Source organism: Thermobia domestica, chromosome 17, assembly GCF_964235325.1.
Source record: "Thermobia domestica chromosome 17, izTheDome1.hap1.1, whole genome shotgun sequence".
Lineage (NCBI taxonomy): Eukaryota > Metazoa > Arthropoda > Insecta > Zygentoma > Lepismatidae > Thermobia > Thermobia domestica.
The window spans coordinates 157,722,637-157,749,035 of NC_137470.1; the positions used below are offsets into that span (position 1 = coordinate 157,722,637).

A 26,399-nucleotide genomic window follows, 5' to 3' on the forward strand; every position below is an offset into this window, starting at 1 on the left:
AGTTCCTCAAGGTTCTGTTTTGTCACCATTATTATGCATCCTATAAGTTGCTGATATACCAATACCAGAACCACCAATTTATGCACTTCAGTTTGCTGATGATAAGGCTTATCTCGTTTTATGTTTCTCAGTGGATCGAATAAACACAGCGTTACAACCAGCAATTTATAAATTCGTCATTTGGTGTCTAAAACGGAAACTTAAATTTAATCCATCGAAAACTCAAATGGTGTAACTTGGACTTAAACGAAACCAGTACTGCTTAGTACGAAATCCAGACCGTTTCCATCTTATATCTGCAGGTTCGCTATCACTATTACAAAATAGCGTGAGGTAGCTTGGTGTCACTTTCGACAAACATCTATTTTGGAACACCCACCTCTCCAATTTGCAAACTAATATTCGACGTCGGATGAACTTATTACACAGTTTGAAAGGCACTAATTGGGGTCTTAACACCATATTATTCTTTATACATATAAAGTTTGTGTTCGTCCTGTTCTTACACATGGACATGTGGCCTCGTTAACGGCTCCACAGAAGTTTTATGATAACTACGTAAGTTCAGGAACGCCATGTCTTACGAATTGCTTATTCCTTACCACCACGAACGCCAAAACAAGAGGTCTACCGCCACACATGTATACGAACACTTACCACATCTGTACAGTCTTCGCTCTCGTTATATTGAACGTCAGATAGCAAACGTTCATCTGATTCTGCATGAACTCTTAGACCAGACTTCAGCTCCACTGCGTTACGCAAATTCACCATTAGATCACTTTCTTGTTATCCATGAACATGATCAGGCCACCGCTTACTATAACCCTAGTCGTTGTATATATATATATATTGTCGCCATCCATTCATCCATTGCACATAATTTTATGAATGCACTCCTTTGCTTTCTAAATAACAGGGCTCCAAGTGTCTAAACCCACACTTAGTAGCCTCAGAGCAGAACATTACCACCATCGTCGCAACTAATCATATATCCTTGTGTTCTGTTACCTGCACTTAGTTTATACTACATACCTTGCTGAGGCCACCTTGTTCCGTATTCCTAATTACATAAATAAGTCAATAAATAAATAAATCCTGACACCCATCTCCCAATGAAACCACCAATAAATGTACGATCATGGCCAAAGAGAAAGTGTTACCTCTGTGGCCTGCCCATCTTGGAATTGAAATGAAGTTGCACTTAAATAATAATAATAATAATAATAATAATAATAATAATAATAATAATAATAATAATAATAATAATAATAATAATAATAATAATAATAATATAGATTATGTAAATTTAATAGGGGATGATAGCAGAGCAATAGAAATAAATGCACAGGTCTTATTAAACGCTTGGAGTTACATGGGTTTAGAATGCAGAGAAAACTAAATACATGGAAGTTCGTCGGGATCGTTATATTGCAAATTATGAATGCCGTAAAATATCAAATAATACTTTCGATAAAGTGGATACTTTCAAATATCTAGGACCAATATTAACAGACCAAAACCGGGGCGGCTTTAGGATTTTAATTTTGGATAGGCCTTCTCCCTAGCTTATGGATACATATATACATTTGATTAATTAATGGTAGTAGAATATCACTTTTACAGTAGTAGTGCTATTTGTTGAGTAATTATCTAACATTAATATAAATAGTGGAAAATATATTTACTCTTTATTGTATCTTTTAGTGTTTATATATTTTTCAAAAAAAAAAAAAAAATGGGCCGGGTCCTACCCGGCCTACCCGCTAAAACCGCCTCTGGACCAAAACCATAATCACGAAGAAATTAAATGTCGATTAAAAGCAGGAAATTCATATTTGTATTCAGTTCAGAATTTCTTGTGTTCGCGAATTCTGTCGAGAAATTTGAAGCTTAAAATATATAAAACAATAATCATGCCTGTCATTCTGTTTGGTTGCAAAATATGGTCGCTTACCCCGAGGGAAGAACGCAGACTGAAAATATTTGAAAGCTAGATTCTGAGATGAATATTCAGACCCAAGAGGAACGGGAATAGTGAATGACGGAAACTTCATCATGAGAAACTGCATATTTTTTACCGTTTACCAAAGGTGGTTAGGATCATCAAATCTAGGAGACTCAGGTGGGCAGGTCATGTAGCCAGAATGGAAGAAAGTAGCAACGCTTTCTAAATTTTAACTGGAATTCCAATCTAAAACAATCATTAGGGAGAATCTTGGCGCAGATGGGAGGACAATATTAAGATGGACCTCGCAGAAATAGGAATACAAAGTAGAAACTGGATCCAGTTGGCTAAGGATAGAAGTCAATGGAGAGCTCTTGTGGACGCGGCAGTGAACCACCGGGTTCCATAGGGCATAAAGTTAGTTAGTTAGTCATCAAAAATAGTAGAATTCATCGAGATGACTCGTTGATTTCAGAAAACTTTATACAGGGTGGCCCAAAAGTAGTTATACCGTCCCGTACTGATCAACTCATTGCTTTTTATATAATTTCTTATTGTTATCCATCAGGTAGACTTAGTTTCTTTATTATTCATTCTTAATGTGTTTTTACTTATACATTAACCTAACCTACCACTATTACATTAACCTACGGAACAGCCGAAGAAAATAAACCTACAAGCTAGAATGTTATATACTTGATCAATGCAGGGTTGTATACCTACTTTTGGGCCACCCTGTATAACATGTATAGCTGAGGTATGCCCAAATTTTATCAGGTCCAATTTTCAGCTAGTAATTTCTCTTAAGATAGACAATTGATATTTGTATATGAATATATACGTAAAACCACACCATTCAGGCGATGTACAGTGTATTCTAGAATATGATCAGTAAAGGAAAGGACATCTATCGTGTAAAAAAAGAAAAAAATAATGTCGATCATCGTTCGGATGATGATCATTTTGAACACTTCCCCTAACAAAGCTGCGCCCAGTGTGAGAACTAGTGATGGATAGTTCCGGAATGATTCGTTCCGAAAGAACGAATCCTTCAGAGGAATGAAAGGAACGAATCTCTCAAAGGAATTGGATTTATTTGGGCGAATTCACTCACGGCATGGACTCACTCAGGAAGTTTACGTATTGAATCAGTGGATTCGGTTGGAACCAGATGGCGGAACCAAACAACAGACGAGTAGATTGATATGAATGGAGTCGGATTGATATAGATGGGACAAAAACAGTAGTAAAGAATAGACCGACACTGCACAACAGAGAAGCAAATAATGCACGTACTGCACATGTCTGGAAACAAGCAATCTTTCTTACGCGCTCTCGTGTCACTTTTCCGCAATATTGTGACCACCGCAGTTCCTCCTTTCAAAACACCACAATCCCTCCTTTTGTTTCTACTCATTCCAATTTCCCACACCACCAAACTGCAGCAACATCTCAGGCGATAAGAGTGGTTTGACGACTTTAGGTGAAAGGAGGAATCGAATTGGAGAGCCATATGAGAACTCAGAATTATTTCGACTCATCGGAACCAAAGGATTCGATCCATAGAGGAATGAATCCTTGTTTGGGGGAATCAAATCGAAAACACCACGGAATCATTTAACTTTGCGGAACCAAATGATTCGGTCCGGAAGAACGAATACTTCTTCGGAACGGATTCAAAGGAATTGATTCCGGGAAAGGAACCAAACTGCCCATCACTAGTGAGAACATGTCTTCCTGCCTCTTCTCGAGAGACGTATGTCGTTCCCAATTAGATGCTGCTGCTAGCACTCGTTATTATAATTCTTTCAAACTTCTTGATTATGCCTGCGGTACACTAGCGACTGTTTCCCACTGTTTAAATTATATGAACGCAGGGCCGGCTCAACACTTGTATTTTCATGGGACTCTTAAGTTTCAAGGTGCGATAAAATCTGTCATAACTATGTTATTTAAACTAAATATTTCTTGCTGGAAACATACTTTATGATGATGGTAGTTAGATTTACTAAGCTGACCTATTTGAATACTACATTCATAAATCATGTTTAGGTCGCATTAGTTTAAGTGGACAGTGTTAAAGCAAATGGTCAAACAAATACCAGCATGAATTACTTTATTGTTATCGAATAAAATAACTCAATTCTTGATCAATAACGAACACCTGTTCCATTTAGGAAGTTGTCACGGTTTTGATATGAAAACTAGTTTTGTCTTTGTCACAAACAAGTTTCTTATCATTGAAGGTGGATATTTCCAAAATAAGTTTTTCAACAGATGTAGAAGGAAAGTGAAGAAATAAAGATAAAAGAGCTAGTTGCACTGGAATTGCATACTGGTATATTTTTCTATTGAGATTCAAGGTTGATGTTTAATTCTATAAAAAAAGGTTTATCATTTTTTTTTGTAGGTGTATTTGCTTTATATTTCACTAACATAATATATTATTATTTAAAGAAATAAAAACAGACAAAACGATATTATATTTGTAGAGTTTATACTTTCTGAGTGCGAGTGTTTTTTTTTTCGTCCCCTTCGTTCTGCATGATGGGCTATCATATTTAAAATCATGGCTTTTAAGATTTGCTTCTTCTGGAGAAAGGGATGCGGCAAATGATGCTTTTGTACGAGGTGACGAATGACCTAGGACCGGCTCTGTATGAATGTGTCTTACAAGCGTACTGATGATGTCCATCTTTGACAATTATGAACTTAATTGGCATAACAGTATATTGTTTTTAGAGAACTATATGGTTAGCACACGCGCATGTGGCACGGCAAATCTGGATTTGATTGTCGGTGGGAGCTCATATGGGTTTGGATCCCACGTTAAACTGTAGGACCACATATCATATAGCATCGTTATTGAAAGGAATCCTAAACTCAAGTCAAATAAATAAATAATAACAATCTCTTTAGAAATTCAGTTTTTTTCTTCAATTTTCTAGAAAAAAAAATCACACTAAGATTCGCACTTACCCACATATTTTATTTTTAGTTTAATGAGACCTATTGATTGGTTACTATTATTATTATTATTATTATTATTATTATTATTATTATTATTATTATTATTATTATTATTATTATTATTATTATTATTATTATTACTCTCAGAGTAACCGTTCTTCGCACGGGAAGAATGCGTTTCATTTTGGACATAAAAGGCTGAATGTAGATTTTAAATGGCAGTAGAAGTGTCACTGTTCTTCACAGCGACCCCAAGAACTATGAATTCGACACTAATATCGTCCATTTTTGATCATTTTAAATATCTCCCCCTCCCCTACGTCGTACCATCAAAGTGAAATGATCAAAAACCATTACTCCGGCTTAAATCTCATCTATGTTGAAAATTTGATCAAGATCGGTGATGGGGTTCAAGAAGTGCGAAGTCACAAACATAGTGACTCTCATTTTTATATACAGATTATTATTATTATTATTATTATTATTATTATTATTATTATTATTATTATTATTATTATTATTATTATTATTATTATTAATATTATTATTAATGTAATACCTCCGTTGTTTCCTTGATTTAGTATTACGAGTGTGTCTGACAAATTTAGATCTACTGTAGCTAGCAGCTTCTTTTTCCCTTCTTCGAAAGTGTGTCAGTAATTACAAATGTGTAATACTTGAAGTTAAGCTTCTTTAAAAAAGACAATTTCTTCGTTGTTATTGTTTGATCCTTATGAATTATTAAAGTCATCTTTCTACTGTGTAATATGCATGTTTCTTTAGTACGTAATTTGACCTCAAAAACAAGACTTTGAGAAAAAAAAAAAAACATAAGCCTCAGACGTGAGATTTCAGCCTAAATCGGCTTAGAGACCTCCGCATATGAGCCATATATTTTCTTCTATCCCATTGTACGTCTGGCAGAATCCCATGAGAGTAAACAGTGTTTTATCATAGCAGGAAACTCCATTTACTACAGATGTGTTGCTATGTTCTTTTTTTTTTTTTCAAATCTTATTTATCCACGTAAAGCATGCATGAAATAATTTCTTAGTGTATATGTTTATTTTAAATCCTATATTAGTTTTACTGAAAGTAGAAGCCATGCTGTAATGAATTCGTTTTTTTTTCAGTTGAACGATATATACACTTATTTCCCCTAGGGGGTGGCTTTATAGTTCATAACTGTCCATTAAACACTTGACATTAGGTAACATAAGATACATGAAATCACATCTATGTATTTTTTTGGTGAAGAAGAAATATTTATTTTGTACATCTCTGAACAAAGAACTTACAGATTTATTCCTAAGGTACGAACGATCTAGAAATTTTCAGTGTAAACGAATTTGCGCGAATGTCTAGGTATACGTTAATTTCGGTGCATAATATAATGGTAATTTCGGCTGTAGAATCGATGTAATCATACTAGATAAATTTTATGTTGCTAAAAATAATGTCCTTCATGTATTTTTTTAAGTGAAAGCGATACTTTGTTACCCTATATGCATATACAAACTGCATTTAGAGCATTACTAACTTATCAGGTAACCAAGTAAGTTCGTGCGGTTTTCATCATTCATCAAATACAAGCCATACCAATCTCAAACACCTATTTTATTCTTTGAAATAATAATCATTCGCTTCAATTACGTGTTCCCAACGAGACAGAGGCTTATAAATTCCCTTTTTGAAAAAAATAAATCATTTTATCCCGAGTCAGCCTTTGTGACATCGTCACGTTTTCAAAATTGCTGTTCACGCAAGTGGTTATCCATGGCCAAAACAGGTAACAATTTTATAGGACGACTACGGAAAATAGGGTGGATAAGGCAGAAATTCTTAGCCTAGTGTTTTGTCATCACCTCTGATCGCTTTTGCCGTATGATGTTTGGCAAGATCTTGAAGGAAGACTCCTTTTCTGTTGCCCAGTATTGGCTGCTTCTGAATCAGTACAGCTGAAACTCTTTGCATTGGTGACGAGTAGATCTTGACAGTTATGTTTTTGCACGCTTTCTAGATATTCATAGTGGACTATGCCAGCACTGGTCCATCAAACACACAGCATTACCTTCTTTTGGTGAATGTTCGGTTTAGCAACCAATGAGATCGAACCAGAAGTCAGCCAATGATGTTTCCCCTTCCGGTTATCATACATGGTTCATGTTTCGTCACATGTCAAGATTTAGTCCAGGAACAAGGCTTTATTATGGCGCGCCAGTAACGACAAGGAGATGTTCAACCATTGGAGCTCGTTTCCCTTGGACTGTACATGAGTAACCACTTGCTTAGCTTCCATGTGATCGAGTTATTTCGTCCGATCTCGAAACCTGTGTGCAATCTCCTGGCAGGTTTGACGAGGATTGTGCTTGATTTCTTCCTCCAGCTGGACTTTGTCGAGTGTAAATGGATGACCAACACAAGTCTTGTCTTCAAGACTCTCGTCTCAGAAAGGAAAAGAAAAGCGTCTGAACCATTTTTGAGCAGTCAGTTTACACACTGTCCTGACAGTACAGGATGTGTTGGCATGTGCCATTTATGTGTCCCAGCTACTTTTTATGTACCCGACACTTGGCACATGATATTCATGTGCTAAGTATGTATTTCAGCTACCTACAGTTTTAGGCACTTGTTACACCTAATTGATATTTGCAACTATGTACCACAAATATAGCATTAATATACCTGGCTCAGTTTCGCACTCTAAGAGTCATTTGTTTTTATGTCGTCACTTGGGACATATATCTCTCATGTTCTAGGTACTTCCTTTAGGTACATACTGTTTCAGATACCCTAACAGCACAAGATGTGCTAGGCATGCTACATTTAGGTGTTCTAAATTCATCTCCCACAATTGATGCATTTGTTGCTTCTGATCCCAAATGGTTATCGTCGAATATACGCGGTTAAAGGAGCACTCTGATTATCCAAATTCGAAGGACCTTAGCAATTTATCCCTCTAGAAGCGACAGTGTCTTCATTGCCCCCGTGGGCAAGTCGGAAGAGCACACGGCTAGTAATACAAAGGTTGGTGGTTCGCGCCTACCCTGGAGTACATTATTTTACTTGTTCAAAGTGTTATTTAAACTCACCTTACGCATATAGGCGATTTAACATATTTTGGGGGAGTAATTTTGTGGTTCATTGACGCTTACGGCATGAGGAACATAACTGGAACATACTTGGCACGTTACCCAGGTATATGTCAGACATGTACCTAGGGGAGAACATAGACTGTGATTATCACTTGCCATCCAAGTAATTTCTCTCTCAGAGGTACATGAGGCACATACTGGACACATTCCTATGTACCTGAGGGAACATGATAGGCATATGCCTGCTATGTGATTGTGCTGTTAGGGTGATGTCTCTCCAGACTCGAAACTTATTCTTCTAGCGGCACCTGCAGCTGTTTCTTAATTTGTATTCGTAATGCAAAACAGGTTTGAAAATCTCCCTTTCTAACCAATAGACGAGCAGATGTCGCTTTTCTCTAGTTGCTTCGTGCGAAGTTTCGCTTCTCTGTCTCTTTTAGTTTCTCCATTATCACGGTTGGAAATTCAAAATTATATTACAAGGTGGAAATGTAATTTCATGACTTTGTCGTTAAGTCGGCACGGGTTAACGTTCTCGTAGAGAGCTGCTATTTCACCAATGAAAAAATGAAATGAAAATTTGAGTTTTATATCCCACGGTTATGCCGGTTAGGCTAAAGGAGACGGTGATGATGAGAGATGAATGAAATGGTAGAATAAAAAAGTGGGAGGAAACGGGAGAACCCCTAGAAAACCCACGCACACGGTGTTTGTCCGCCACAAAGTTCACTTGGCGGAAGCAGAGTTTGAACCCGGGACCCTAAACACCGGAGGTGAACTCTCTACCACTGAGCCACCGCCATCTCACCAATGCGTGTTTATAGTCACATGAAATACATTTGGGGGGGGGTATGCGAATAGCAACACAAAATTGCCCAAAATAAGGGACACCCTAAATATATATATATATATATATATATATATATATATATATATATATATATATATATATATATATATATATATATATATATATATATAAGATCTAAAGTAAATTGTAAATTTCGATCTGAGTGCCATTTTCTGAATTTTCGAGTTATAACCGTAATGATGGCCTATGGGCCAAACCTATGCGTAGTAGTCCAGATCATTGTCAATAGAATGCGTGTCGTGTATGTGCACAGCATAAATTTTCGAAGAAAAACATCATTATCTCAAAACTATTCAAATGGCACTTACAGTTAGATCTTAATTTACTTCAGGTCTTCATATAGGCCTATATATATATATATATATATATATATATATATATATATATATATATATATATATATATATATATATATATATATATATATATACATACATACATATATATATATATATATATATATATATATATATATATATATATATATACAGTGTGTCTATAAAAGAACTCCGGGGTTTTGAGGCAAAATAAGTAGAAAAAACGTACATACATGTGTTATACATGATTGGAAAGCTTACATTTTCACGTTTTTTTTCAACAATTTAATAAAGTTCAATATGAGCCCCGTGAGTGGCACGGCACACATCGTAACGGTACTCTATCTCTTGCCATGTCCTGGCCAGCATGTCTGGGGGTACGGTTGCCACGCAATTGACTATTCGTTCAGTGAGATGGCGAACATTACGAATTTGGACGATTTTGTCCGTAGGCGGGTCAACGCCATAGCTACGTCGAAAGTTTCTTTGTACGGTAACAACAGACTTAGTTTCTATGAGCCAAATAACACTTTGAGCCTTTTGTTGTGGCGTCACCATAGCACGAAGCGCAACAATCCACACGGCACGGCACTGATTCACTGACTACCGCAGCCGCTATGTCGTCTCAAGGTCAACGCTCCGCAGCGCTGCCACCTGTTGATAAAAACATTTCCAATTAGTATGACTAAAACTTTTTGAGCTAGTCGTTTCAGAGAAATTAACTAAAGTTCGCTCTCTTTTATCGTTAATAAGATATGAATTTTTAAAACCCCGGAGTTCTTTTATAAACACCCTGTATATTCCTTTAAGGTGATCGCCTTCCATCTTTTGCCACACATGTGGAAGCGTTGTACACCGTCAGTGCGTCAATCTTCGTTGATGTCCTGCAGGGACCGCCACATGTCATGGGTGATGGCTTATCTTATGTTGTAATGCAACTACGAAGTGGTTCGTTCATTTTCGCGTAAAAATTCGTCACGGAGTTCATCAAAACATTGTTGTGTACTGCATCTATATGTCAATTCATTCTTGATTTACACACATTGATCGTCTTTTCTAAACATATTGTTATAGCCAGTGGTGCCCCCCCCTTATGACTATGACGCACCCCCCCAATTGTCTATCCGTAGGTGTTCTTCAATGAAAAAAATCTTCTTTTCGATTAATTTTACCCCCCCTCATCAAACACATTTATATATTTAACCCCCCCAAATATTTCAATGACGCAGTTTGCGTCATAGTCCCCCCCTTGTGAGCACCCCTGTTATAGCACTTCCACTTCCTTCTGTGCTTTACGACACTACTGCTTTAGATTTAATAACACATAGTCATTAGCATTCGTTACACCACATCAGCTCACAGTCCCTTATCAGCTGCGGAGTTATTCTAGTGAAAAATTAAATGAAACCTTTAAGTTTTACGTCCCACGATTATGCCGGTTAAGCTAAAGGAGACGGTGATGATGAGAGATGAGTGAAATGGTGGAATGAAGAAAGTGGGAAGAAACAGGAGAACCCCGAGAAAACCCACGAGCACGGGGTTTGTCCACCACAATGTCCAAACGACACGAGCTGGGATCGAACAAGGGACCCCAAGCACCGGAGTTGAACACTCTACCACTGAGCCACCGCCCCTCCCCCGGAGTTATTCTAGTGCTGAGACACAGCACCCTGACGTGATTGGTGTTGCCCTAAATTTTATCTAACGAATGTATTACACCTAAACCAGTTATAGAACTTAGGATCGGTAGATAGTTTCTTTCAATGCATATTGAAATACGAGGGTGATTCAAAAAGTAATAATTCCAAAGCGATATCTTTATCAGTGTTTGACAGATAGCACCGATACAGGTACCAGTGGAAAGCTTGCAATGTCAGGTACAAACGGTGGCATCATTTTTTAACATTGTCCTCATTACGGCCAACGCGAAAACAAGATTTTTCATGCCGTCGGCGAAGAATTTTGGTAGCTACTGGCGGCGTTATTGCCGAACTGCTGCTTCCACCTCCGCGTCACAATTGTAGCGTTGGCACTTAAGAGGCCTCGTCCCGGCAAAATTAAAATACCGCTAATTTTACAGTAATTATGTAATATCTTCAAATATATAAAAGATAATCGAAATGTGGAACAAGAGCGCCCTAGACAATATGATTTTACATGAGATACCGTCATTACGACTCACTTATCTGCTTTCGATTTCGAGCCATTTTGAAAATCGGCACTTATTTTCGCGTTTCTAAACAGCTGAAAACGGAAATCCACGAAGTGACTTGTGGGTACCTTACGCAAAATAATATTGTCTAGGGCGCTTCTATTCCACATTTCAATTATCTTTTTATCTATTTGAAGATATCACATAATTACTGTAAAATTAACGGTATTTTAATTTGGCCGGGATGAGGCCTCTTAAGGTGATATTTAAGTTTGGGGAAAAGCCAAAACTCGCAGGGCGCAAGATGATGACTGTAGACAGGGTGAAGCAGAAAGTCAACATCATTTTGCCAGCAGATGGGACAACTTTGATTTTTTTTTTTTTTTTTTTTTTTTTGCGGAGGAGAGATTATTTGGCGGTACAACATCGACAGACGCTTTGTGTCCGGATCGTAATGGTGTACCCACGACTCGTCGGCGGAGATGAATGTTCTGGGCCCACAACCTTTCGCAGTCAGAAATTCAATGGCAACCCACTGTTTCAACCGGATGTCACGACTGGATTCCACGGATTGATCCATTACTGTTGAAAAAGAAGGGATAGGAAGGTGAAACAAGTGACATTCTATAGCTTAAGAGGCCTCATCACTGCGAAATTAAAATACCACTAATTTTACAGTAATTATGAGATATCTTCAAATAGAAAAAAAGATAATCGAAAAGTGGAACAAGACCTCCCTAGACAATATTATTTTTCGTGAGATACCGTTATCAAGACTCACTTATCTGCTTTCGATTTCCAGCCATTTAGAAAATCGGCATTTATTTTCGCGTTTCTAAATAACTGCATACGCAAAGCTACTAGGTGACTTGTGATAACGCCACCTCATGCAAAATAACGTCGTCTAGGGAGATATTGATCCATTTTTAGATTATTTTTTTTATCTATTTGAAGATATCACATAATTACTGTAAAATTAGCGGTATTTTAATTTCGCAATGATAGGTACTCTTAAGCATCAGTTCAGAGTGTTTGCAATATTATTGGCCAAGTAGGAGGCTGGAAGGCATACTTTCTGAATCACTCTCGTAACACTGGCAACGCAATTTACGTTTCTTAAAGGTCAAGATTTTACATTTACTAGTATTTTTATCTAGTAAGTTACTCTAGACCTGTTTGACTACTGCATCCATATTTTGTTGAAGCTCTCACGGTCATTTATTGATTTGGTACATTTAAAAAATTAAAGTTATCAGCGTATAAAAGTTTACCGTAATGTTTTTGCATTCGGGAAGATCATTTGTAAATGTACAAGCAGTTAAATATAAAATTTGACCCTTTCGATGGTAATGAGCGTGATAATACTAATGTGAACATTAACTTTCTTTTGATATTGTTCTGTTTGGGAATTGAAAGTTTGAAATTGACCTTTCCCATTTTCCTAACTTTTGGATCTTTCCCCTAAATAGTTTATAAATGTTGTATGTTACTGTAATTACAGACTTCTCAAAACATGTTTTTAATTTCAGTCTTTTTTTTTTTTTTCGTTTTTCAGAGGTAAGGTGATTTGCAAGGACATTCTCCCTCCTCAAGTACCAAGACCGTGGAAAATATTAAAAACATGTTGAAACTTGTCATGAGAAGTTTTACAAATTGATGCTCAGATAGAAAGGTACGTTTTTCGTGTTTCTTTGTTTTTAATATTTAAAATATTACTTCTAAGTTTTCGTTGATCTCCCTTTCGTTTCGTTAATTTCCTATTCGTCTTTCATATTTTTAATTATGTAATGAGTTACGCATACCTCTTTAAATTAAATGTATTTTTTTCTTTCATGAAACCTTTGTAAATCTGTAATTAATTTTGTATTGATAGGTCATTCAACTCAAAATATGAAAGAAAAAATGCTTTCCTTAAGCAACAAAATTAGCCAATATTATTACTTGAACTTTTGTTTGAAATATTGATGCTGCTATACTGCTTTAATGTTTCATAATTATTGTTTCTCTTATGGCGTTGTGCATATTAAGAAATTTTTCAATATTATTTGTGTAAGGCGAAAAAGTATTTAAAGATTATGTTCATCTTGTGATCTTTCAGTTTAACATCTTATGAGTTGAGTTGATTTTGAGCTTAACGTCCCTTCTCAGCTGCGAGGCTATATGAGACGTGGATCAACTGACTAACGTGCAATCCGAACCACATGAGCTCCCGCCGGGAATCGAACCCGGGCCTCTCACGCCAAAGGCGCGTACGCTAGCCGCTTAGCCACGGAGGAGCTCATTTACATCCTATGATTATACCCTTTAGGCTAAGCTAGAGAATGATTAAGGTTGTGTCCAACACTAGGAATGCGATGGGTTTTCCCTGTATAACAACATGGGATATTTCTTTTCAAAATATTATGAAAACTGTTTATTTTATACATTTCGAAATTCGTCCAAATGTTTGTTAGTATTAATATTGGATGTTCACTTTTTCTTGCTAGGATAATATTAGAGCGTGCTAATTAAAAATTAATTTTCTTCCATTTAAAAGCTGTTTTAAATATGACCCTACATTATGCAACAGCGCAGAACACCATATAGGAGGCTAACCAGGCAAGTGAATGATGATAGAAGCATTGGTGGAATGAGAAAGTATAAGAAAATGAAAAAAAACTCGTAGAAAACCTACAGGCACAATGTTTTCCATCACCACTACTTGAGCAGAGATTGAACAAGGGCCTGTAGAGGAAACGAATACAGTAAATTGACTAAGGTGGTACATATAGCATTATATTTCATTTCACTATGTTCAAACGGATTTTTTTAAGAGTTCTTTTCGACTCCACTAAAGACAGATATTATTATATACAGGGTGTCACAAAAATGTGACATAATATTTGGGAACAGATTCTTCACATTAAAATAAGAAAAAAATGTTCGGACGAACCTGTGCTCAAAAGTGGATAGTTTCGAAGTTATAGGATGCCAAAAACGTGAAACAAGTGAATTTTAAAGGTTCATAGCTCCACTACTATGAGACCTAACGTAGTAGGATCAAGGCATCACTGAGGAACTGGCATGTGAACTATCCAAATATCCATGTTTATGAATGCTCCAGTACTTGCACACCAATTTTTAGAGAAGTAGGTAGAGAGTGATCAAGTACTCCCAAACAACCTCTCTAAAAATGATTATGCAAGTACAGGAGATTGCGAAACATGGATATTTGAATAGTTAACATAGTAGTTCTTCAGTGATATCTTGACCTGACTACGATCGGTCCTATAGTAGTGGAACTATGGACCTTTAAAGTTCACTTGTTCCACTTTTCGGCACCCTATAACTTTGAAAATATCCGCTTTGAGCACAGATCCATGTGAACTTTTCTCTTCTTTGACAAATTTTGTAACACCCTGTATATTATAATGACATACACACTGTTATAATGACATACATACTATTGTGAGTACTGAAATGACTCATTTTTCTATTCTGAAACAAAATTTCGCTCTTAAAATTAAACTTGTCTAATGATCCAGTAATATGCTTCATTCATTGTTTAGTTGTTTCTATTTTCATGTCTTCTGCTAGAAAAAAAAAAAAAAAACTCTTTTAAGGCAACGTTTTAGTTACCTGTATGCAGTTTAGTGTAATTTTCAAATCATGTGTGTTTGTCTTTAACAGGAATTGAACTCGAAACTATGCGCGTGGAAAGCGTGCACACTGGCATCCTGCCTGCTCAAAAGCACAGAGATAATGAAAGAAAAAAAAAAACATCCTTATTTCGACACCTGTGCCCAAGAAGAAATGGTATGCATGAGATTATCGGTTCCATACAAGAAATACACATACAGCTAAAATCTAACTAACTAACCAGTGGCGTAACAGTCCTTCGCGGAATTGAACCTGCTCGAACTTCATCTGTTATCAACTGGTGGAACTACGCTCAACCTAGCGAACCTGGGACCAAGCGGACATGAATAACAACGCTCGAGTCACTAGACTAAAGAGCCCCTACACATAGAGCTCCTTCGTGTTTATATTCTTAGCATACTCGCTTTCGGCGTCGGAAACCAGGGTTTTATTGTTGGTGGATTGGATTAGACACGAATTTAGCATCCTTTTCAGCAGAGAGGCCATATGAGACGTAAATCTACAGCTTAACGTGAAATCAGAACCACACAAACTCACACCGGGACACCTTACGACAAATATACGTATGTTAACCATGTATCAATAAAGGAACTCCTCGATTCCCTGTGTAGTTAATGTGGTTCGGATCCCACGGTAAGATATAGGTTCCAGATAAGTCCAGACTCGCGACTCCAGTTTTCATATTTAATAAATACTCGTGTAAGGACGACGAGCCATATAAGTGGATAGCAAACGAGAGCTGTAGCACGAGAGAATGGGAGCCCCATTGAGGATAGCAAGCCCGAGCCCTTAATGAGGCAAGCCCAAGCTTCTCCGAGTTTGAGTGTGAGTTATATGGGCGTCATTGAGGATTATGAACTTGAGCCCTTAATGTGCGCGACCCCAGTCAGACTCATGAGCACGTGATCAAGTTATCGCTAGTCCCACCGTGGATAAGTAACCCAAACTCCAGCGAATGTGAGATAGCATAAGCGTTACTGATAGCAGGATAGGGAGCCTCTACTCGCGCAAACAGTGATGGCAAAATTACCACCTCATATAGCCTCAATGCTGAAACGGACGCTAAACTCCAATCCACCAAACTGGTGTGCTAATTAGGTTTTTGATATTCAAAGATAGAGAAAATAAGGCTCGACAGGACACAGAGAACTGAAGATTCAATAATTCAAAATTGCTGTCTGGAGGAAAATGTTGACTATCTGAAACGTGTCCTTTTCTCAGACGAGGCAATATTTCATTTGAACGCTGTTGTCAACGAACAAAGGGGTCCGAGAATCCTCGTTCTGTGTTTGAAACCTTTAGAGACAATCCTAAGCCGAACGTGTAGCGCGGGCTTATGCACAATAAAATCACAGGAGCTTTTTCTTCAGTGAAAAGATTATCACAGTCAACACCTATCTTGATATGTTATAGTTATTTGCTGTGCCACAGGCTTAGGACATTCCGGACTTAATTTTCCAACAAGATGGTGCGCAACCTCTTGTTGGTTAGATGTCAGTGCCTATTTGCATACAACATTTCCAAGATGGATTGGGCGTGATGGTCCCATAAATTGGCCTCACGATCACCGGACATAACACCCTAGATTTCTTTCTTTGGGGTTATGTCAAGCACCAGGTTTACCGAACACCAGTGAATGACATCGCAGCATTACAGCACAGAATTTCTGAAGTCATAATCACCGGCGCAAATCTGTCTTCAACATTGAGGGGACGTCTAAGACCGTTCCCAATTTTTTTTTTAAAGCAATGTCCAAAATATTTATGAAGTTTAAAAACAATGTTGTGGAGGATCAGAGGAAGAGAGTTGTCTTCAAGATTTGGAGGCAGGCAGATTTGAGGCTTATTTGAAGGGGATCAATTTTATCTCACTTTCCTTTGTGGCAATCGGATAAAAATCATCACATTTCTCCCCCAAAATACATTTCAAATCGGATTATTGGGAGAGACAGTCCCCCAGTTCCAAGATTGGAGGGAAAATGTCTCCCTCAACTCCCCGAGATTTTTGCCAGTGGTCATAACATCCATCTCTCACGTAAAGTTGATCAACACATAGGTGGAATTGACATATTGCCTGGATATGCTTCTTGCAAAGAAAAGGATCACACGTAGAAATGTATTAATTGTGTACACAAAAAAATGAATGATACATGGAATTCACGAAACAAAGTATTTGTCTGTGTTATATTTTATGCAAGAATAACAAAATTATTATCTTTTTTGTTTCTTTAGTTAGTTAAATAATCGGAAATACTTGAGCATTTAATTTTCATTATACCAAACCTAAGGAGCAACCACACAGGGGGGCACGGTGGCTCAATGATAGAGCGATTCCTCTGGTACGCGGGGACCCTGGTTTGATCCCGGATCAAGTAAGTTTGTGGTGGACAATAGAGATGGCCAGAATCAGTTCCTGGTAGAACCGGTTTTCGGGTCTGAACGGATCCGGTTCTAGAATATCCGGTTCCGGAACCGGTTTTTCGGATCCAGGAATGGAACCGGTTCTTCGGATCCAGGTCTGGAACCGGTTCCTAAGATCCGGTTCTGGAACCGGGTTTTCAGATTCAGATCTGGGACCGGTTCCTAAGATCCGGTTCTGGAACCGGGTTTTCAGATCCAGATCTGGAACCGGTTCTTAAGATCCAGTTCTGGAACTGGGTTTTCGGATCCAGGTCAGGAACCGGTTTCTAAGATCCGGTTCTGAAACCGGGTTTTCGGATCCAGATCTGGAACAGGTTTCTAAGATCCGGTTCTGTAACCGGGTTTTCGGATCCAGATCCGGAACTGGTTCCAGAACCGATTCTGAAAACCGGATCTCTGAGAACTGGTTCCTCGCGGAACCGGTTCCGCCGGAACCGGAACTTCCTGGCCATCCCTAGTGGACAACATCATGTTCTTGGATTTCTCCGGGTACTTCTGTTTCTTCTCACTTTTTTACCCCACCAATTCTTCTATCATCATTCACTTCTTTTAATCACGATCTTCCTTAGCCTAAAGCGGATAAACGTGGGACGTTAAACTGACATATTCCATTTGTGACCACACAAAATGCACCACGTGCTTACGCCAGCTATGCGTAGTTTTTTTTTTTTTTTTAGATCCAAATTCACTACGACGACAAACTGAAGAGTGTGGGGATATGATTGCATTGCAAATGACAAGTATAGGCACAAAATAAAATAGACAGAGCTACGGTGGAAACAAAGCAAACGAATGTAAATATTCTGGCAGGAGTGAGTCAAGGTAACCAGACGTCCCGTTTTAGCCGGGGCAGTCCCTTTATTTTCAGCTGTTGTCCCGTTTTTTTTTCTGATTCTCAAACGGGACGCCTAAATGTACCGTTTTAAAGCAAAAATGCCCAGGTGTCCCGTAATTATTATTCAAAATATAAATAGTCAATCCAAATTCTACGTACCAACACTCCTTGGGAAGGTTCAACCGTGCCTAGGACTTCTGAATATTCAAATAAGAATAGAGTGTTCTGTGGTTCAAGTGGGAATTGAGTTTGAATTATGAGTGTTCAAGTAGTTAAAAGTATTGTTGGGTAATACTTAAGTTAGAACCACTGTGTTATCAGTCTTACTTGTGTATTTTGTAAATTGAAAACACTGCTGAATCCCAAAATGCAATGTGGAAGTCACTTTCTCCCGTCGCCGATTTGTATGCTTCCCGTTTTAGAAAGTAAAAGTTCTGGTCACCTTGGCGTGAGTATGAAACGAGAGGAGGACAAATGTAAATGGTATTCATCTCACATTTCTGAACACGGCTAGAGCCTCTCTATTTAAAGTAAGTCCCTGCTGGCGATGTATGTTCTCCAGTACGTCCCTCGAAACAGGAGGGACAAAATGTTGTGGCCGATATCCTTCAATAGTTTGATTCGGACAGGACTGCCGCATTGAATTATTTCACGGGCTTCGTTGTGCACTGCCTTCCTAACCATTCTAAGTAGCCTACGATCTTCATTCACCAAGATCACACGACTGCATGACAAATTGGCAACACAGCTGAGGTCATTCACTTCTTTTCACTAAGCAAAGGGAGAGTTTCCTCCGCAAGAGGGTGGTGAATGCAGGGTTGAAGTGTGTTTTACATATTTTCCGAGGGCACACTTGAAATAGAAAGGCTGTAATAGATCAGCATTACGTAAAAGAAAAAATGCAGTGGGGTTTGACAATATAATTACCTTAACTTTTTTTACCACTAAACCAAGGTGACCAGAATTTTCACTTGGGAAACGGGACGCATACGAATCGGCTACGAGGGGAGGGGATATCTGACTTCCAGATTGCATTTTGGGACTCAGCAGTCTTCTCAATTTACAAAATACACAAGTAAGAGTGATAACACACCGTTTCTATCTTTGCGTGCACCGTACAACAAATAATGGTTCCCGAATGCAAGTTCTACCCAACAATTCTTTTAACTAGTTGAACACTCAGAATTTTCACTCAATTCTCACTTGAACCACAAACACTCAATTCCCATTTGAAAATTCAGAAGTTCACGGCTGAACCTTGGCAACGAGTGTTGGTACGGAAGAGAGAATTTGCATGACGATTTATATTTTGAATAATAATTAGGGGGCACCTAGGTCATATTTACTTACAAACGGGAAATTTAGGATTCCCGTTCGAGAATCAGAAAACAACGGGACAACGGTTAGAAAAAAGGGACTGTCCCGGCTAAAACGGGACGTCTGGTCACCTTGCACTAAACATGAGTTGGAGCACAAATGAACAAGCATCTCTAGCACCTGGGACTAACCCAACATGAAATACTTATAATATATTTGCTTTTTTTACAAAAAAAAAAAATCTCTTTAATGTCTGACGATTAACGTACCCTTTAGGTTAAAGGAGGATAATTAAGGCAAATGAATGATGATGACAAAATTGGTGGAATGAAAATGTGGAAGGAAACTGGAGTACCCGAGAAAACCCACGGACACGATGTTGCGCACCACAAACTTATCTGGTCGTCGATCGAACCAGGGACCACACGCACCGAAGGTAAGCACTCTCCCACTGAGCTACCATGCCCCTTTTAACAACTCGAGGAAGAAGTCGAAAGCTGAAATAAATAGTTCTGTTTCGATTTTTGCAAACATTTGTATCTATCGACCACAAATGCAGCGTGTAAGAATTGAACGCAGCTCGGAAGGCGTTTATTTGTTCACGCTGCACAGAAAAAAAAGTATAATTTCTCAGCAATAACGCCAGTGGACGCGCAGCCTATAATACAATTGACGTTTGTTGTTTAATAGTTATATGTTTAAAGTTGCGCAAAGTAGTAAGAGAAATATCATTTAAAAGACAACGGGGTATTTACACTTGTTTTCAGTTTCGAAAGAATTATTTTTGTCACATGCCCTTTTTCTTTCTTTTATGAAATTTGGTAACCCTGTATGAAGATTGATTAGAATAAAATAGGTCCCGGGTTCGATTTCCGGTGGGGCCACTCCGTCGAAAATGGGTAAAACGCTTTTTCAGGCCAGCCACCCTGAGGTTTTCCTGGGTTTTCCTCATTCACACCAGGCAAATGCCGGGGTGGTACCTAACTTATAGGTCCCAGGCCGCTAACTTCCTTCCCCAATCCTTTCTTTCTTCCCTTTCCCCGGATTGTGTTGCTCGCCGAGGAACGTCATCCCTGAAAACGTGACGGGCTAAATGGCCTTAGATGCCAAAAGCCCAGAAATCTAAATCCTAATCCTAATCCTAGTGACGGGCTAATATGACCATAGATGCTGAAAGCCCAGAAATCTAATTCCTAATCCTAATCCTAGTGACGGGCTAATATGGCCATAGATGCCGAAAGCCCAGAAATCTAAATCCTAATCCTAATCATAGTGACGGGCTAATGTGGCCATAGACACCGAAAGCCCAGAAATCTAATTCCTAATTCTAATCCTATTGACGGTCTAATATGGCCATAGATGCTGAAAGCCCAGGAATTTAATTCCTAACCCTAATCCTAGTGACGGGCTAATATGGCCATAGATGCCGAAAGCCCAGAAATCTAAACCCTAATCCTAATCCTAGTGACGGGCTAACATGGCCATAAATGCCGAAAGCCCAGAAATCTAAATCCTAATCCTAATCCTAGTGACGGGCTAATATGGCCATAGGTGCCGAAAGCCCAGAAATCTAACTCCTAATCCTAATGACGGGCTAATATGGCCATATATGCCGAAAGCCCAGAAATATAAATCCTAATCCTAATCTTAGATTAAAATAATAACCAAAGAATGCAATTTAATGTTACAGTTCTTGCATGAAGAATACAGCTTTGTAAGAATACTTCTTTGACCTGGCTTAAAAATTTCAACTTCTACCACTCATAAGCAAATACAGAACAAATGTGGTCCTGCATAACTTCATAAAGGAATATTATTGTAATAAAATGCAGGACAATCTTGTAGATGCAGGACATCCGGTAAGTTTAGTTTAACGATATGAACTGCTAAGCTTTAGTTTCTGCGGTGTTGAATATTTATATACCTTCAGACACAACACAATTCTGTGCTATTAGAATCACTAACTGTGGCTTCAATGGTTTAGATGAAAATTAATTTATATGTAAGATAAATACTAGTGATACTCGACGGAATTGATAGCTGGCAACACTGAACAGAATGCATATTAACTGAATTTATCTCCCACTGTAGTTGTAGCCTTGAAGATGTGATATAAATATATTCCTGCCCCACCCACAATATAAACGTGTGCACATCAAGAAAAATTGGTCATCGTTTAAAAGCTGCCTCGTACAGAGTTCTCATTATGGTCAATAGTCATATATATACAAATGCCTGTGTGCCGTGGCTGTCATATGTGATCCGGTTGAGTCATGCATTCTTAAGATGCGGGTGTGGCAAGGTGAAGGCCAAGGTTACGCAGTTGACGTGACCTTGGACGTAGAAACAGGATCTAGTCCATAACAAGAAGCACTGAAATTGTTCTAGCCCATTAAATATACGACAATAATCATTAAATTCAGCTCCTGCTGTGTACTTTATTATTTGAACACTTTATATCCATGGAAGAGCGTGGAAATAGTGTCGCATCAGGGGCTCCTGCTTAGTCAAAGTGTCAGGAGATTGGATTAGAAAATTGCTCAGCAGGCTTCCACTGGAAATTGGAACTCAGGACTTCTGGAGCAAAAATGGAGCATTACCATTATGCGAGGTGCTCGTAAAATCGACCCGTATACTCAAATTGGTGCTGTGGTTCCGGAATAGATTCCAGCTGCAGTCCTTTCACTAGATTGACGCTAAAGTGGGAACATAGTGGGTCAATGGTAGCGTGCTCACCTTCGGTTTAAGGGCTCCTTTCCTCAATACTTGACCACATTAATTTGTGGTGAACAACATCGTGTGTGGGGGGATTTCTCAGTGTTGTCCGTCTCCTCCCACATACTCATTCTACTAATTATTTAGATAGCTCAAGGGGTAGAGCGTTGGCTTCGCATTCGGGAGATCGTGGGTTCGATTCCCGCTGTTGATTATCCTCACTGGGGTTTTCCAAGGTTTTCCTCATTCCTACCAGGCAAATGCCGGGTTGATACCTGCTAAACAGACCTTGGCTGATACCTTCCCAAATCCTCTCCATTGTTATTGTTGTTGTTAGATATTCAGTATAATAATGCCTCTCAGCTTTATCTGGTGATTGTTAAATAAATAAAAAAAAACGATATTGGGGACAATGGCTCAGTGGTAGAGCGCTTATCTCTGGTGCGTGGAGTCCCTGGTTCGAATCTCGTTCAAAAAAATTGTGGTAGACAATATCGTGTCCATGGGTTTTCTTGGGGTACCCCAGTTTGCTCTCACAATTAATCCATTTCCTCTAGTACAAAGTGCGTAAACGTGGCACGTAAATCGATGACTCCCGTTTAATTTTACTTGGACCGTATAATGTACACTTCTAGCGTTTGGCAACATTGTGTTTGAGAGTTTTCTTGAGAAGGGGGAGTAGCTTAGTAATATACCCCTTACATCTAGTGCAAGATGTTTCTGGTTTTACCCCAGACCGTGTGAATTTGTGGTTATAAACATAATCTCCGTGGGTTTTTTCGGAGTTCTCCCGCTTCAATGCACATTCTCATTACATCAATTTGTTTTTCTATTTAATAATCATGGAAAGTTAAGTCATATATATATATATATATATATATATATATATATATATATATATATTAATTTATACTCTTTTCATCCCATTTTTTTTTTTCGTTGGGACAATTATTTTATTATTATTCAGTTGCATTTTAAATGTGTTTCTTCAGTAGGGAGGAGCTCCTAATTGCTAAGAGGTTAGAGTACGCGTCTTTGGCGTAAGAGACCCTGGTTCCATTCCCGTCGGAAGCTCATGTGGTTTGGATTCCACGTTAAGCGGTAGGTCCAAGTCTCGTATGGCGTCGCTGCTGAAAAGGATGATAAACTAAAAATCAAATTTAGCGGGGGGGGGATGTGGCTCACTGGTAGAGCGCTTACCTCTGGTACGTGGGGTTCTTGGTTCTGTCCCCGGCCAAGTAAGTTTGTGCTGGACAAGGTTGTATCTGTGGGTTTCCTCGAGGTAGTCCCGTTTCCTTCTACTTCTCATTCCACCAATTATTCCATCATCATTCACTTCCCTTAATCATCCGTCTCCCTTAGCCTAAAGGGCATAAGCGTGGGACGTTAAACTGAAAGATTTCATTTCAAGGATATTGCAGATTGTGACCCCACCCATCACCCACCATACCCACTGTGACCCACCATCCACCGTGACCCACTGCGACCCACCATAACCCACTACGATCCACCGACTTAGTACCGACCCTCTCTGCTCACTGCATTGTAGACAGTATCTTCTGAAGACTGGTAAATTTGTCTCTGTTTTACTTTCAAGACCTTCATTTCCCTTCCTTTTCCACTTGTTTCTGTCTACCTACCTGAAGTGAGTATATTTAACCAAGTGAAAAAGAACTTCAGGCACTTTTGGATATTGATATTTTTAATTGTAATAATAGCAATAGGGCTTATACTACTACTTGGCTGTGAGTTTTTAGAGGAGCTAACTACTGAAAAAAAAATTTTTTTTGAATCACTGTGATTATTATATAAAACTTGAATGTAACTATGTGTGCCTGATCTTCACGGTCAAATTGCAAAGTCAAATTAAATTAATTTTGGTATATAGTTAGGCCTTAATACAAATTGGAATGCTATATTACTTTCATTATAATGCATAATATCCTAAGGAGGTAGAGAGGATCCGAATTTTTGCGAAAAAAAATGAGTACCTCGCACGCCGTTAACTTACGGAGCTGAAATTCAGTGTATTAACTCTTTATTGAAAATAAACAGAATTTGTCCTAGCATTTTTTAAAATTCTCCTTTATGTGGGGGGGGGGGACTTTCTATACATGGAAAATTGGTAGTGAGATGGTTTGTAAAAATAATCTAAAACGACCGATGTTATTTAAGAATGAAAATCAGAAACAAAAAATACAGTGCTTGGCTTCACATATCCATTCCTTTCTACTATAATAATTGCTGAAGCTTATGTTTATTATATGGAGCGCTTACAGCACAGGGCAATCAACCCAAAAACTTGTGACTAAAATAGGCATAAAATTTGTACTGTAAGCTTAATTACACGGAAATTTTAAGTTTGGATTGTACGCATAATTACAGGGAAAATTTTACACCTTTTTTCCCTTTACCTTGGTCTACTTACCTTGATTTGGAACTTTCAAATATCATCCTTTTTTCCACTGAAAAGTATTGACAATTCAACAAGGAAATAATTATACTATGATAATTTAATTTAAATTCATCGTAATTTGGCACATGGCAAACAGCATTGTGGTAATTGAAGGGGAAGAAGGAGGGAAATTTCCATTCACCTCTGAACACTTTCCAGGAACCTCGTTCCCTTTCGCTTTCTAGACGGAGGAGGGAACTTGGTAATGGCATCAAACCTTCATGTGTAATTACAAAAATTAAATTTATAAACAAATAAGAAATCATCAGTTTATCAGGCTTTAGTTGATAATTTATTCACAAGATTCCCTATCGAAGGCGTGGTAGATGAAGTTTCTGTTCTCCATGAGTCGACATTGCCAACTGATATAGTCGATATGGAAAATATGTTGTAAGGTGATAGAGAGATGATACTTCTTGCTGAGTATTTCAAAACTGACCAAGAAAAATCGTTATCAGGCATAAGTCTAACAAACAGATTGTCGATGAGGAGTTGCAGAAATCGGGTAGAGGTATTATAAATTTCCACGACAGAGTGCGAACGGGAATTTCCCCTTATGAATTTACAGATGACTGATATTAGAAATAGAAAAAGTGCTCAAACATTGTCTAACTTGTTGTTCATCAATGTTAATGGCCCACCGCTAGACAAGCTCAAAGTAGACTCGCTAGTTATTTCTTGGCTGAAGGATGGACACCTTTCCGTTGCCGATGATTTACCACGAAAAAGTTCCGGAGGCCAATAGGAAATAATCCCTATTTCAGATTTGTTTTAAGGTGGAAAATTACGAGTTATGGAAAATGTATACTTGTATTACTAATGGCTTATTTGTGTTATTCAACTTTGTACCTAATTTTTAGTAAGTCTCTTCTTTGCTTTAGGTAAACTACTTTGAATAAATATTCATAATAATTGCAACTATGCATATTTGTAACTTAAATTTAACATGGTGTTTTAGTGATTACACAAATTACAATTATTAGCATACTTTATGGAGATGCTCTCACATAGGGTACCCGAGCACCTTTATACAGTATGAAAAACTGATTTTTTAAGTCTTTTGTGAGAAAAATACTGTGAACTGAGAAACCATAACCTTTTCCATATTGTACAGGGGTATTTTTCTGTGAATAGAAGTTTCTTTTGGAATGCGTTGAAAAATAACACTTGAAAGAATACTCTCTTAGTACAAGTATATTTTAGGCACACACTAATTTCCTCCCACCTCGAACTGTTTCAATTTCCTCACTGACAAAGACTTTACCATTTTATATTTTAAAAGTCAGATCCACTGTTATTGTAACAGAGTGGTGCTTGAGCGATTGACTAGAAATTTAAACTCCGATTAGTGACAATTTCACAGTCTTGTTTTATTACAAGTGTAAACTCTTTAGTCAGTACAGAAGAGGCCGTGGATCGTGTTCAGAGTTGATGATGATGGATTTTGGTGAGTCAGAGTAGATCACAGTGGATGAGAGTGGTTCATGGTGGGTGGTGGGTCAGAGTGGGTGACAGTGAGTGACGGTGGGTGATGGTGGGTCAGAGTGGGTCATGGTGGGTCTTGGGTCAGTGGGTCATGGTGGGTGGTGAGTCTGTGTGTCGTGGGTCACGGTGGGTGGTGGGTCAAGTTCTCATTGACCCACGCCAACTCTGAACTGTACAGTA

At 38.2% G+C, this 26,399-nt stretch overlaps 1 protein-coding gene across 1 annotated transcript in view; it reads left to right on the plus strand.

Annotated features, from left to right (window-relative positions):
• Positions 1–12,905: 12,905 nt before the first annotated feature.
• The window catches only part of LOC145674439 (chaoptin-like), a 382,085-nt gene continuing 368,591 nt past the window's right edge, over positions 12,906–26,399 (plus strand). Inside the window, exon 1 of the mRNA XM_081744498.1 lies at positions 12,906–13,025. The gene's annotated coding sequence lies outside the window, so the exon portion shown is untranslated. The remainder of the gene's footprint in view (positions 13,026–26,399) is intronic.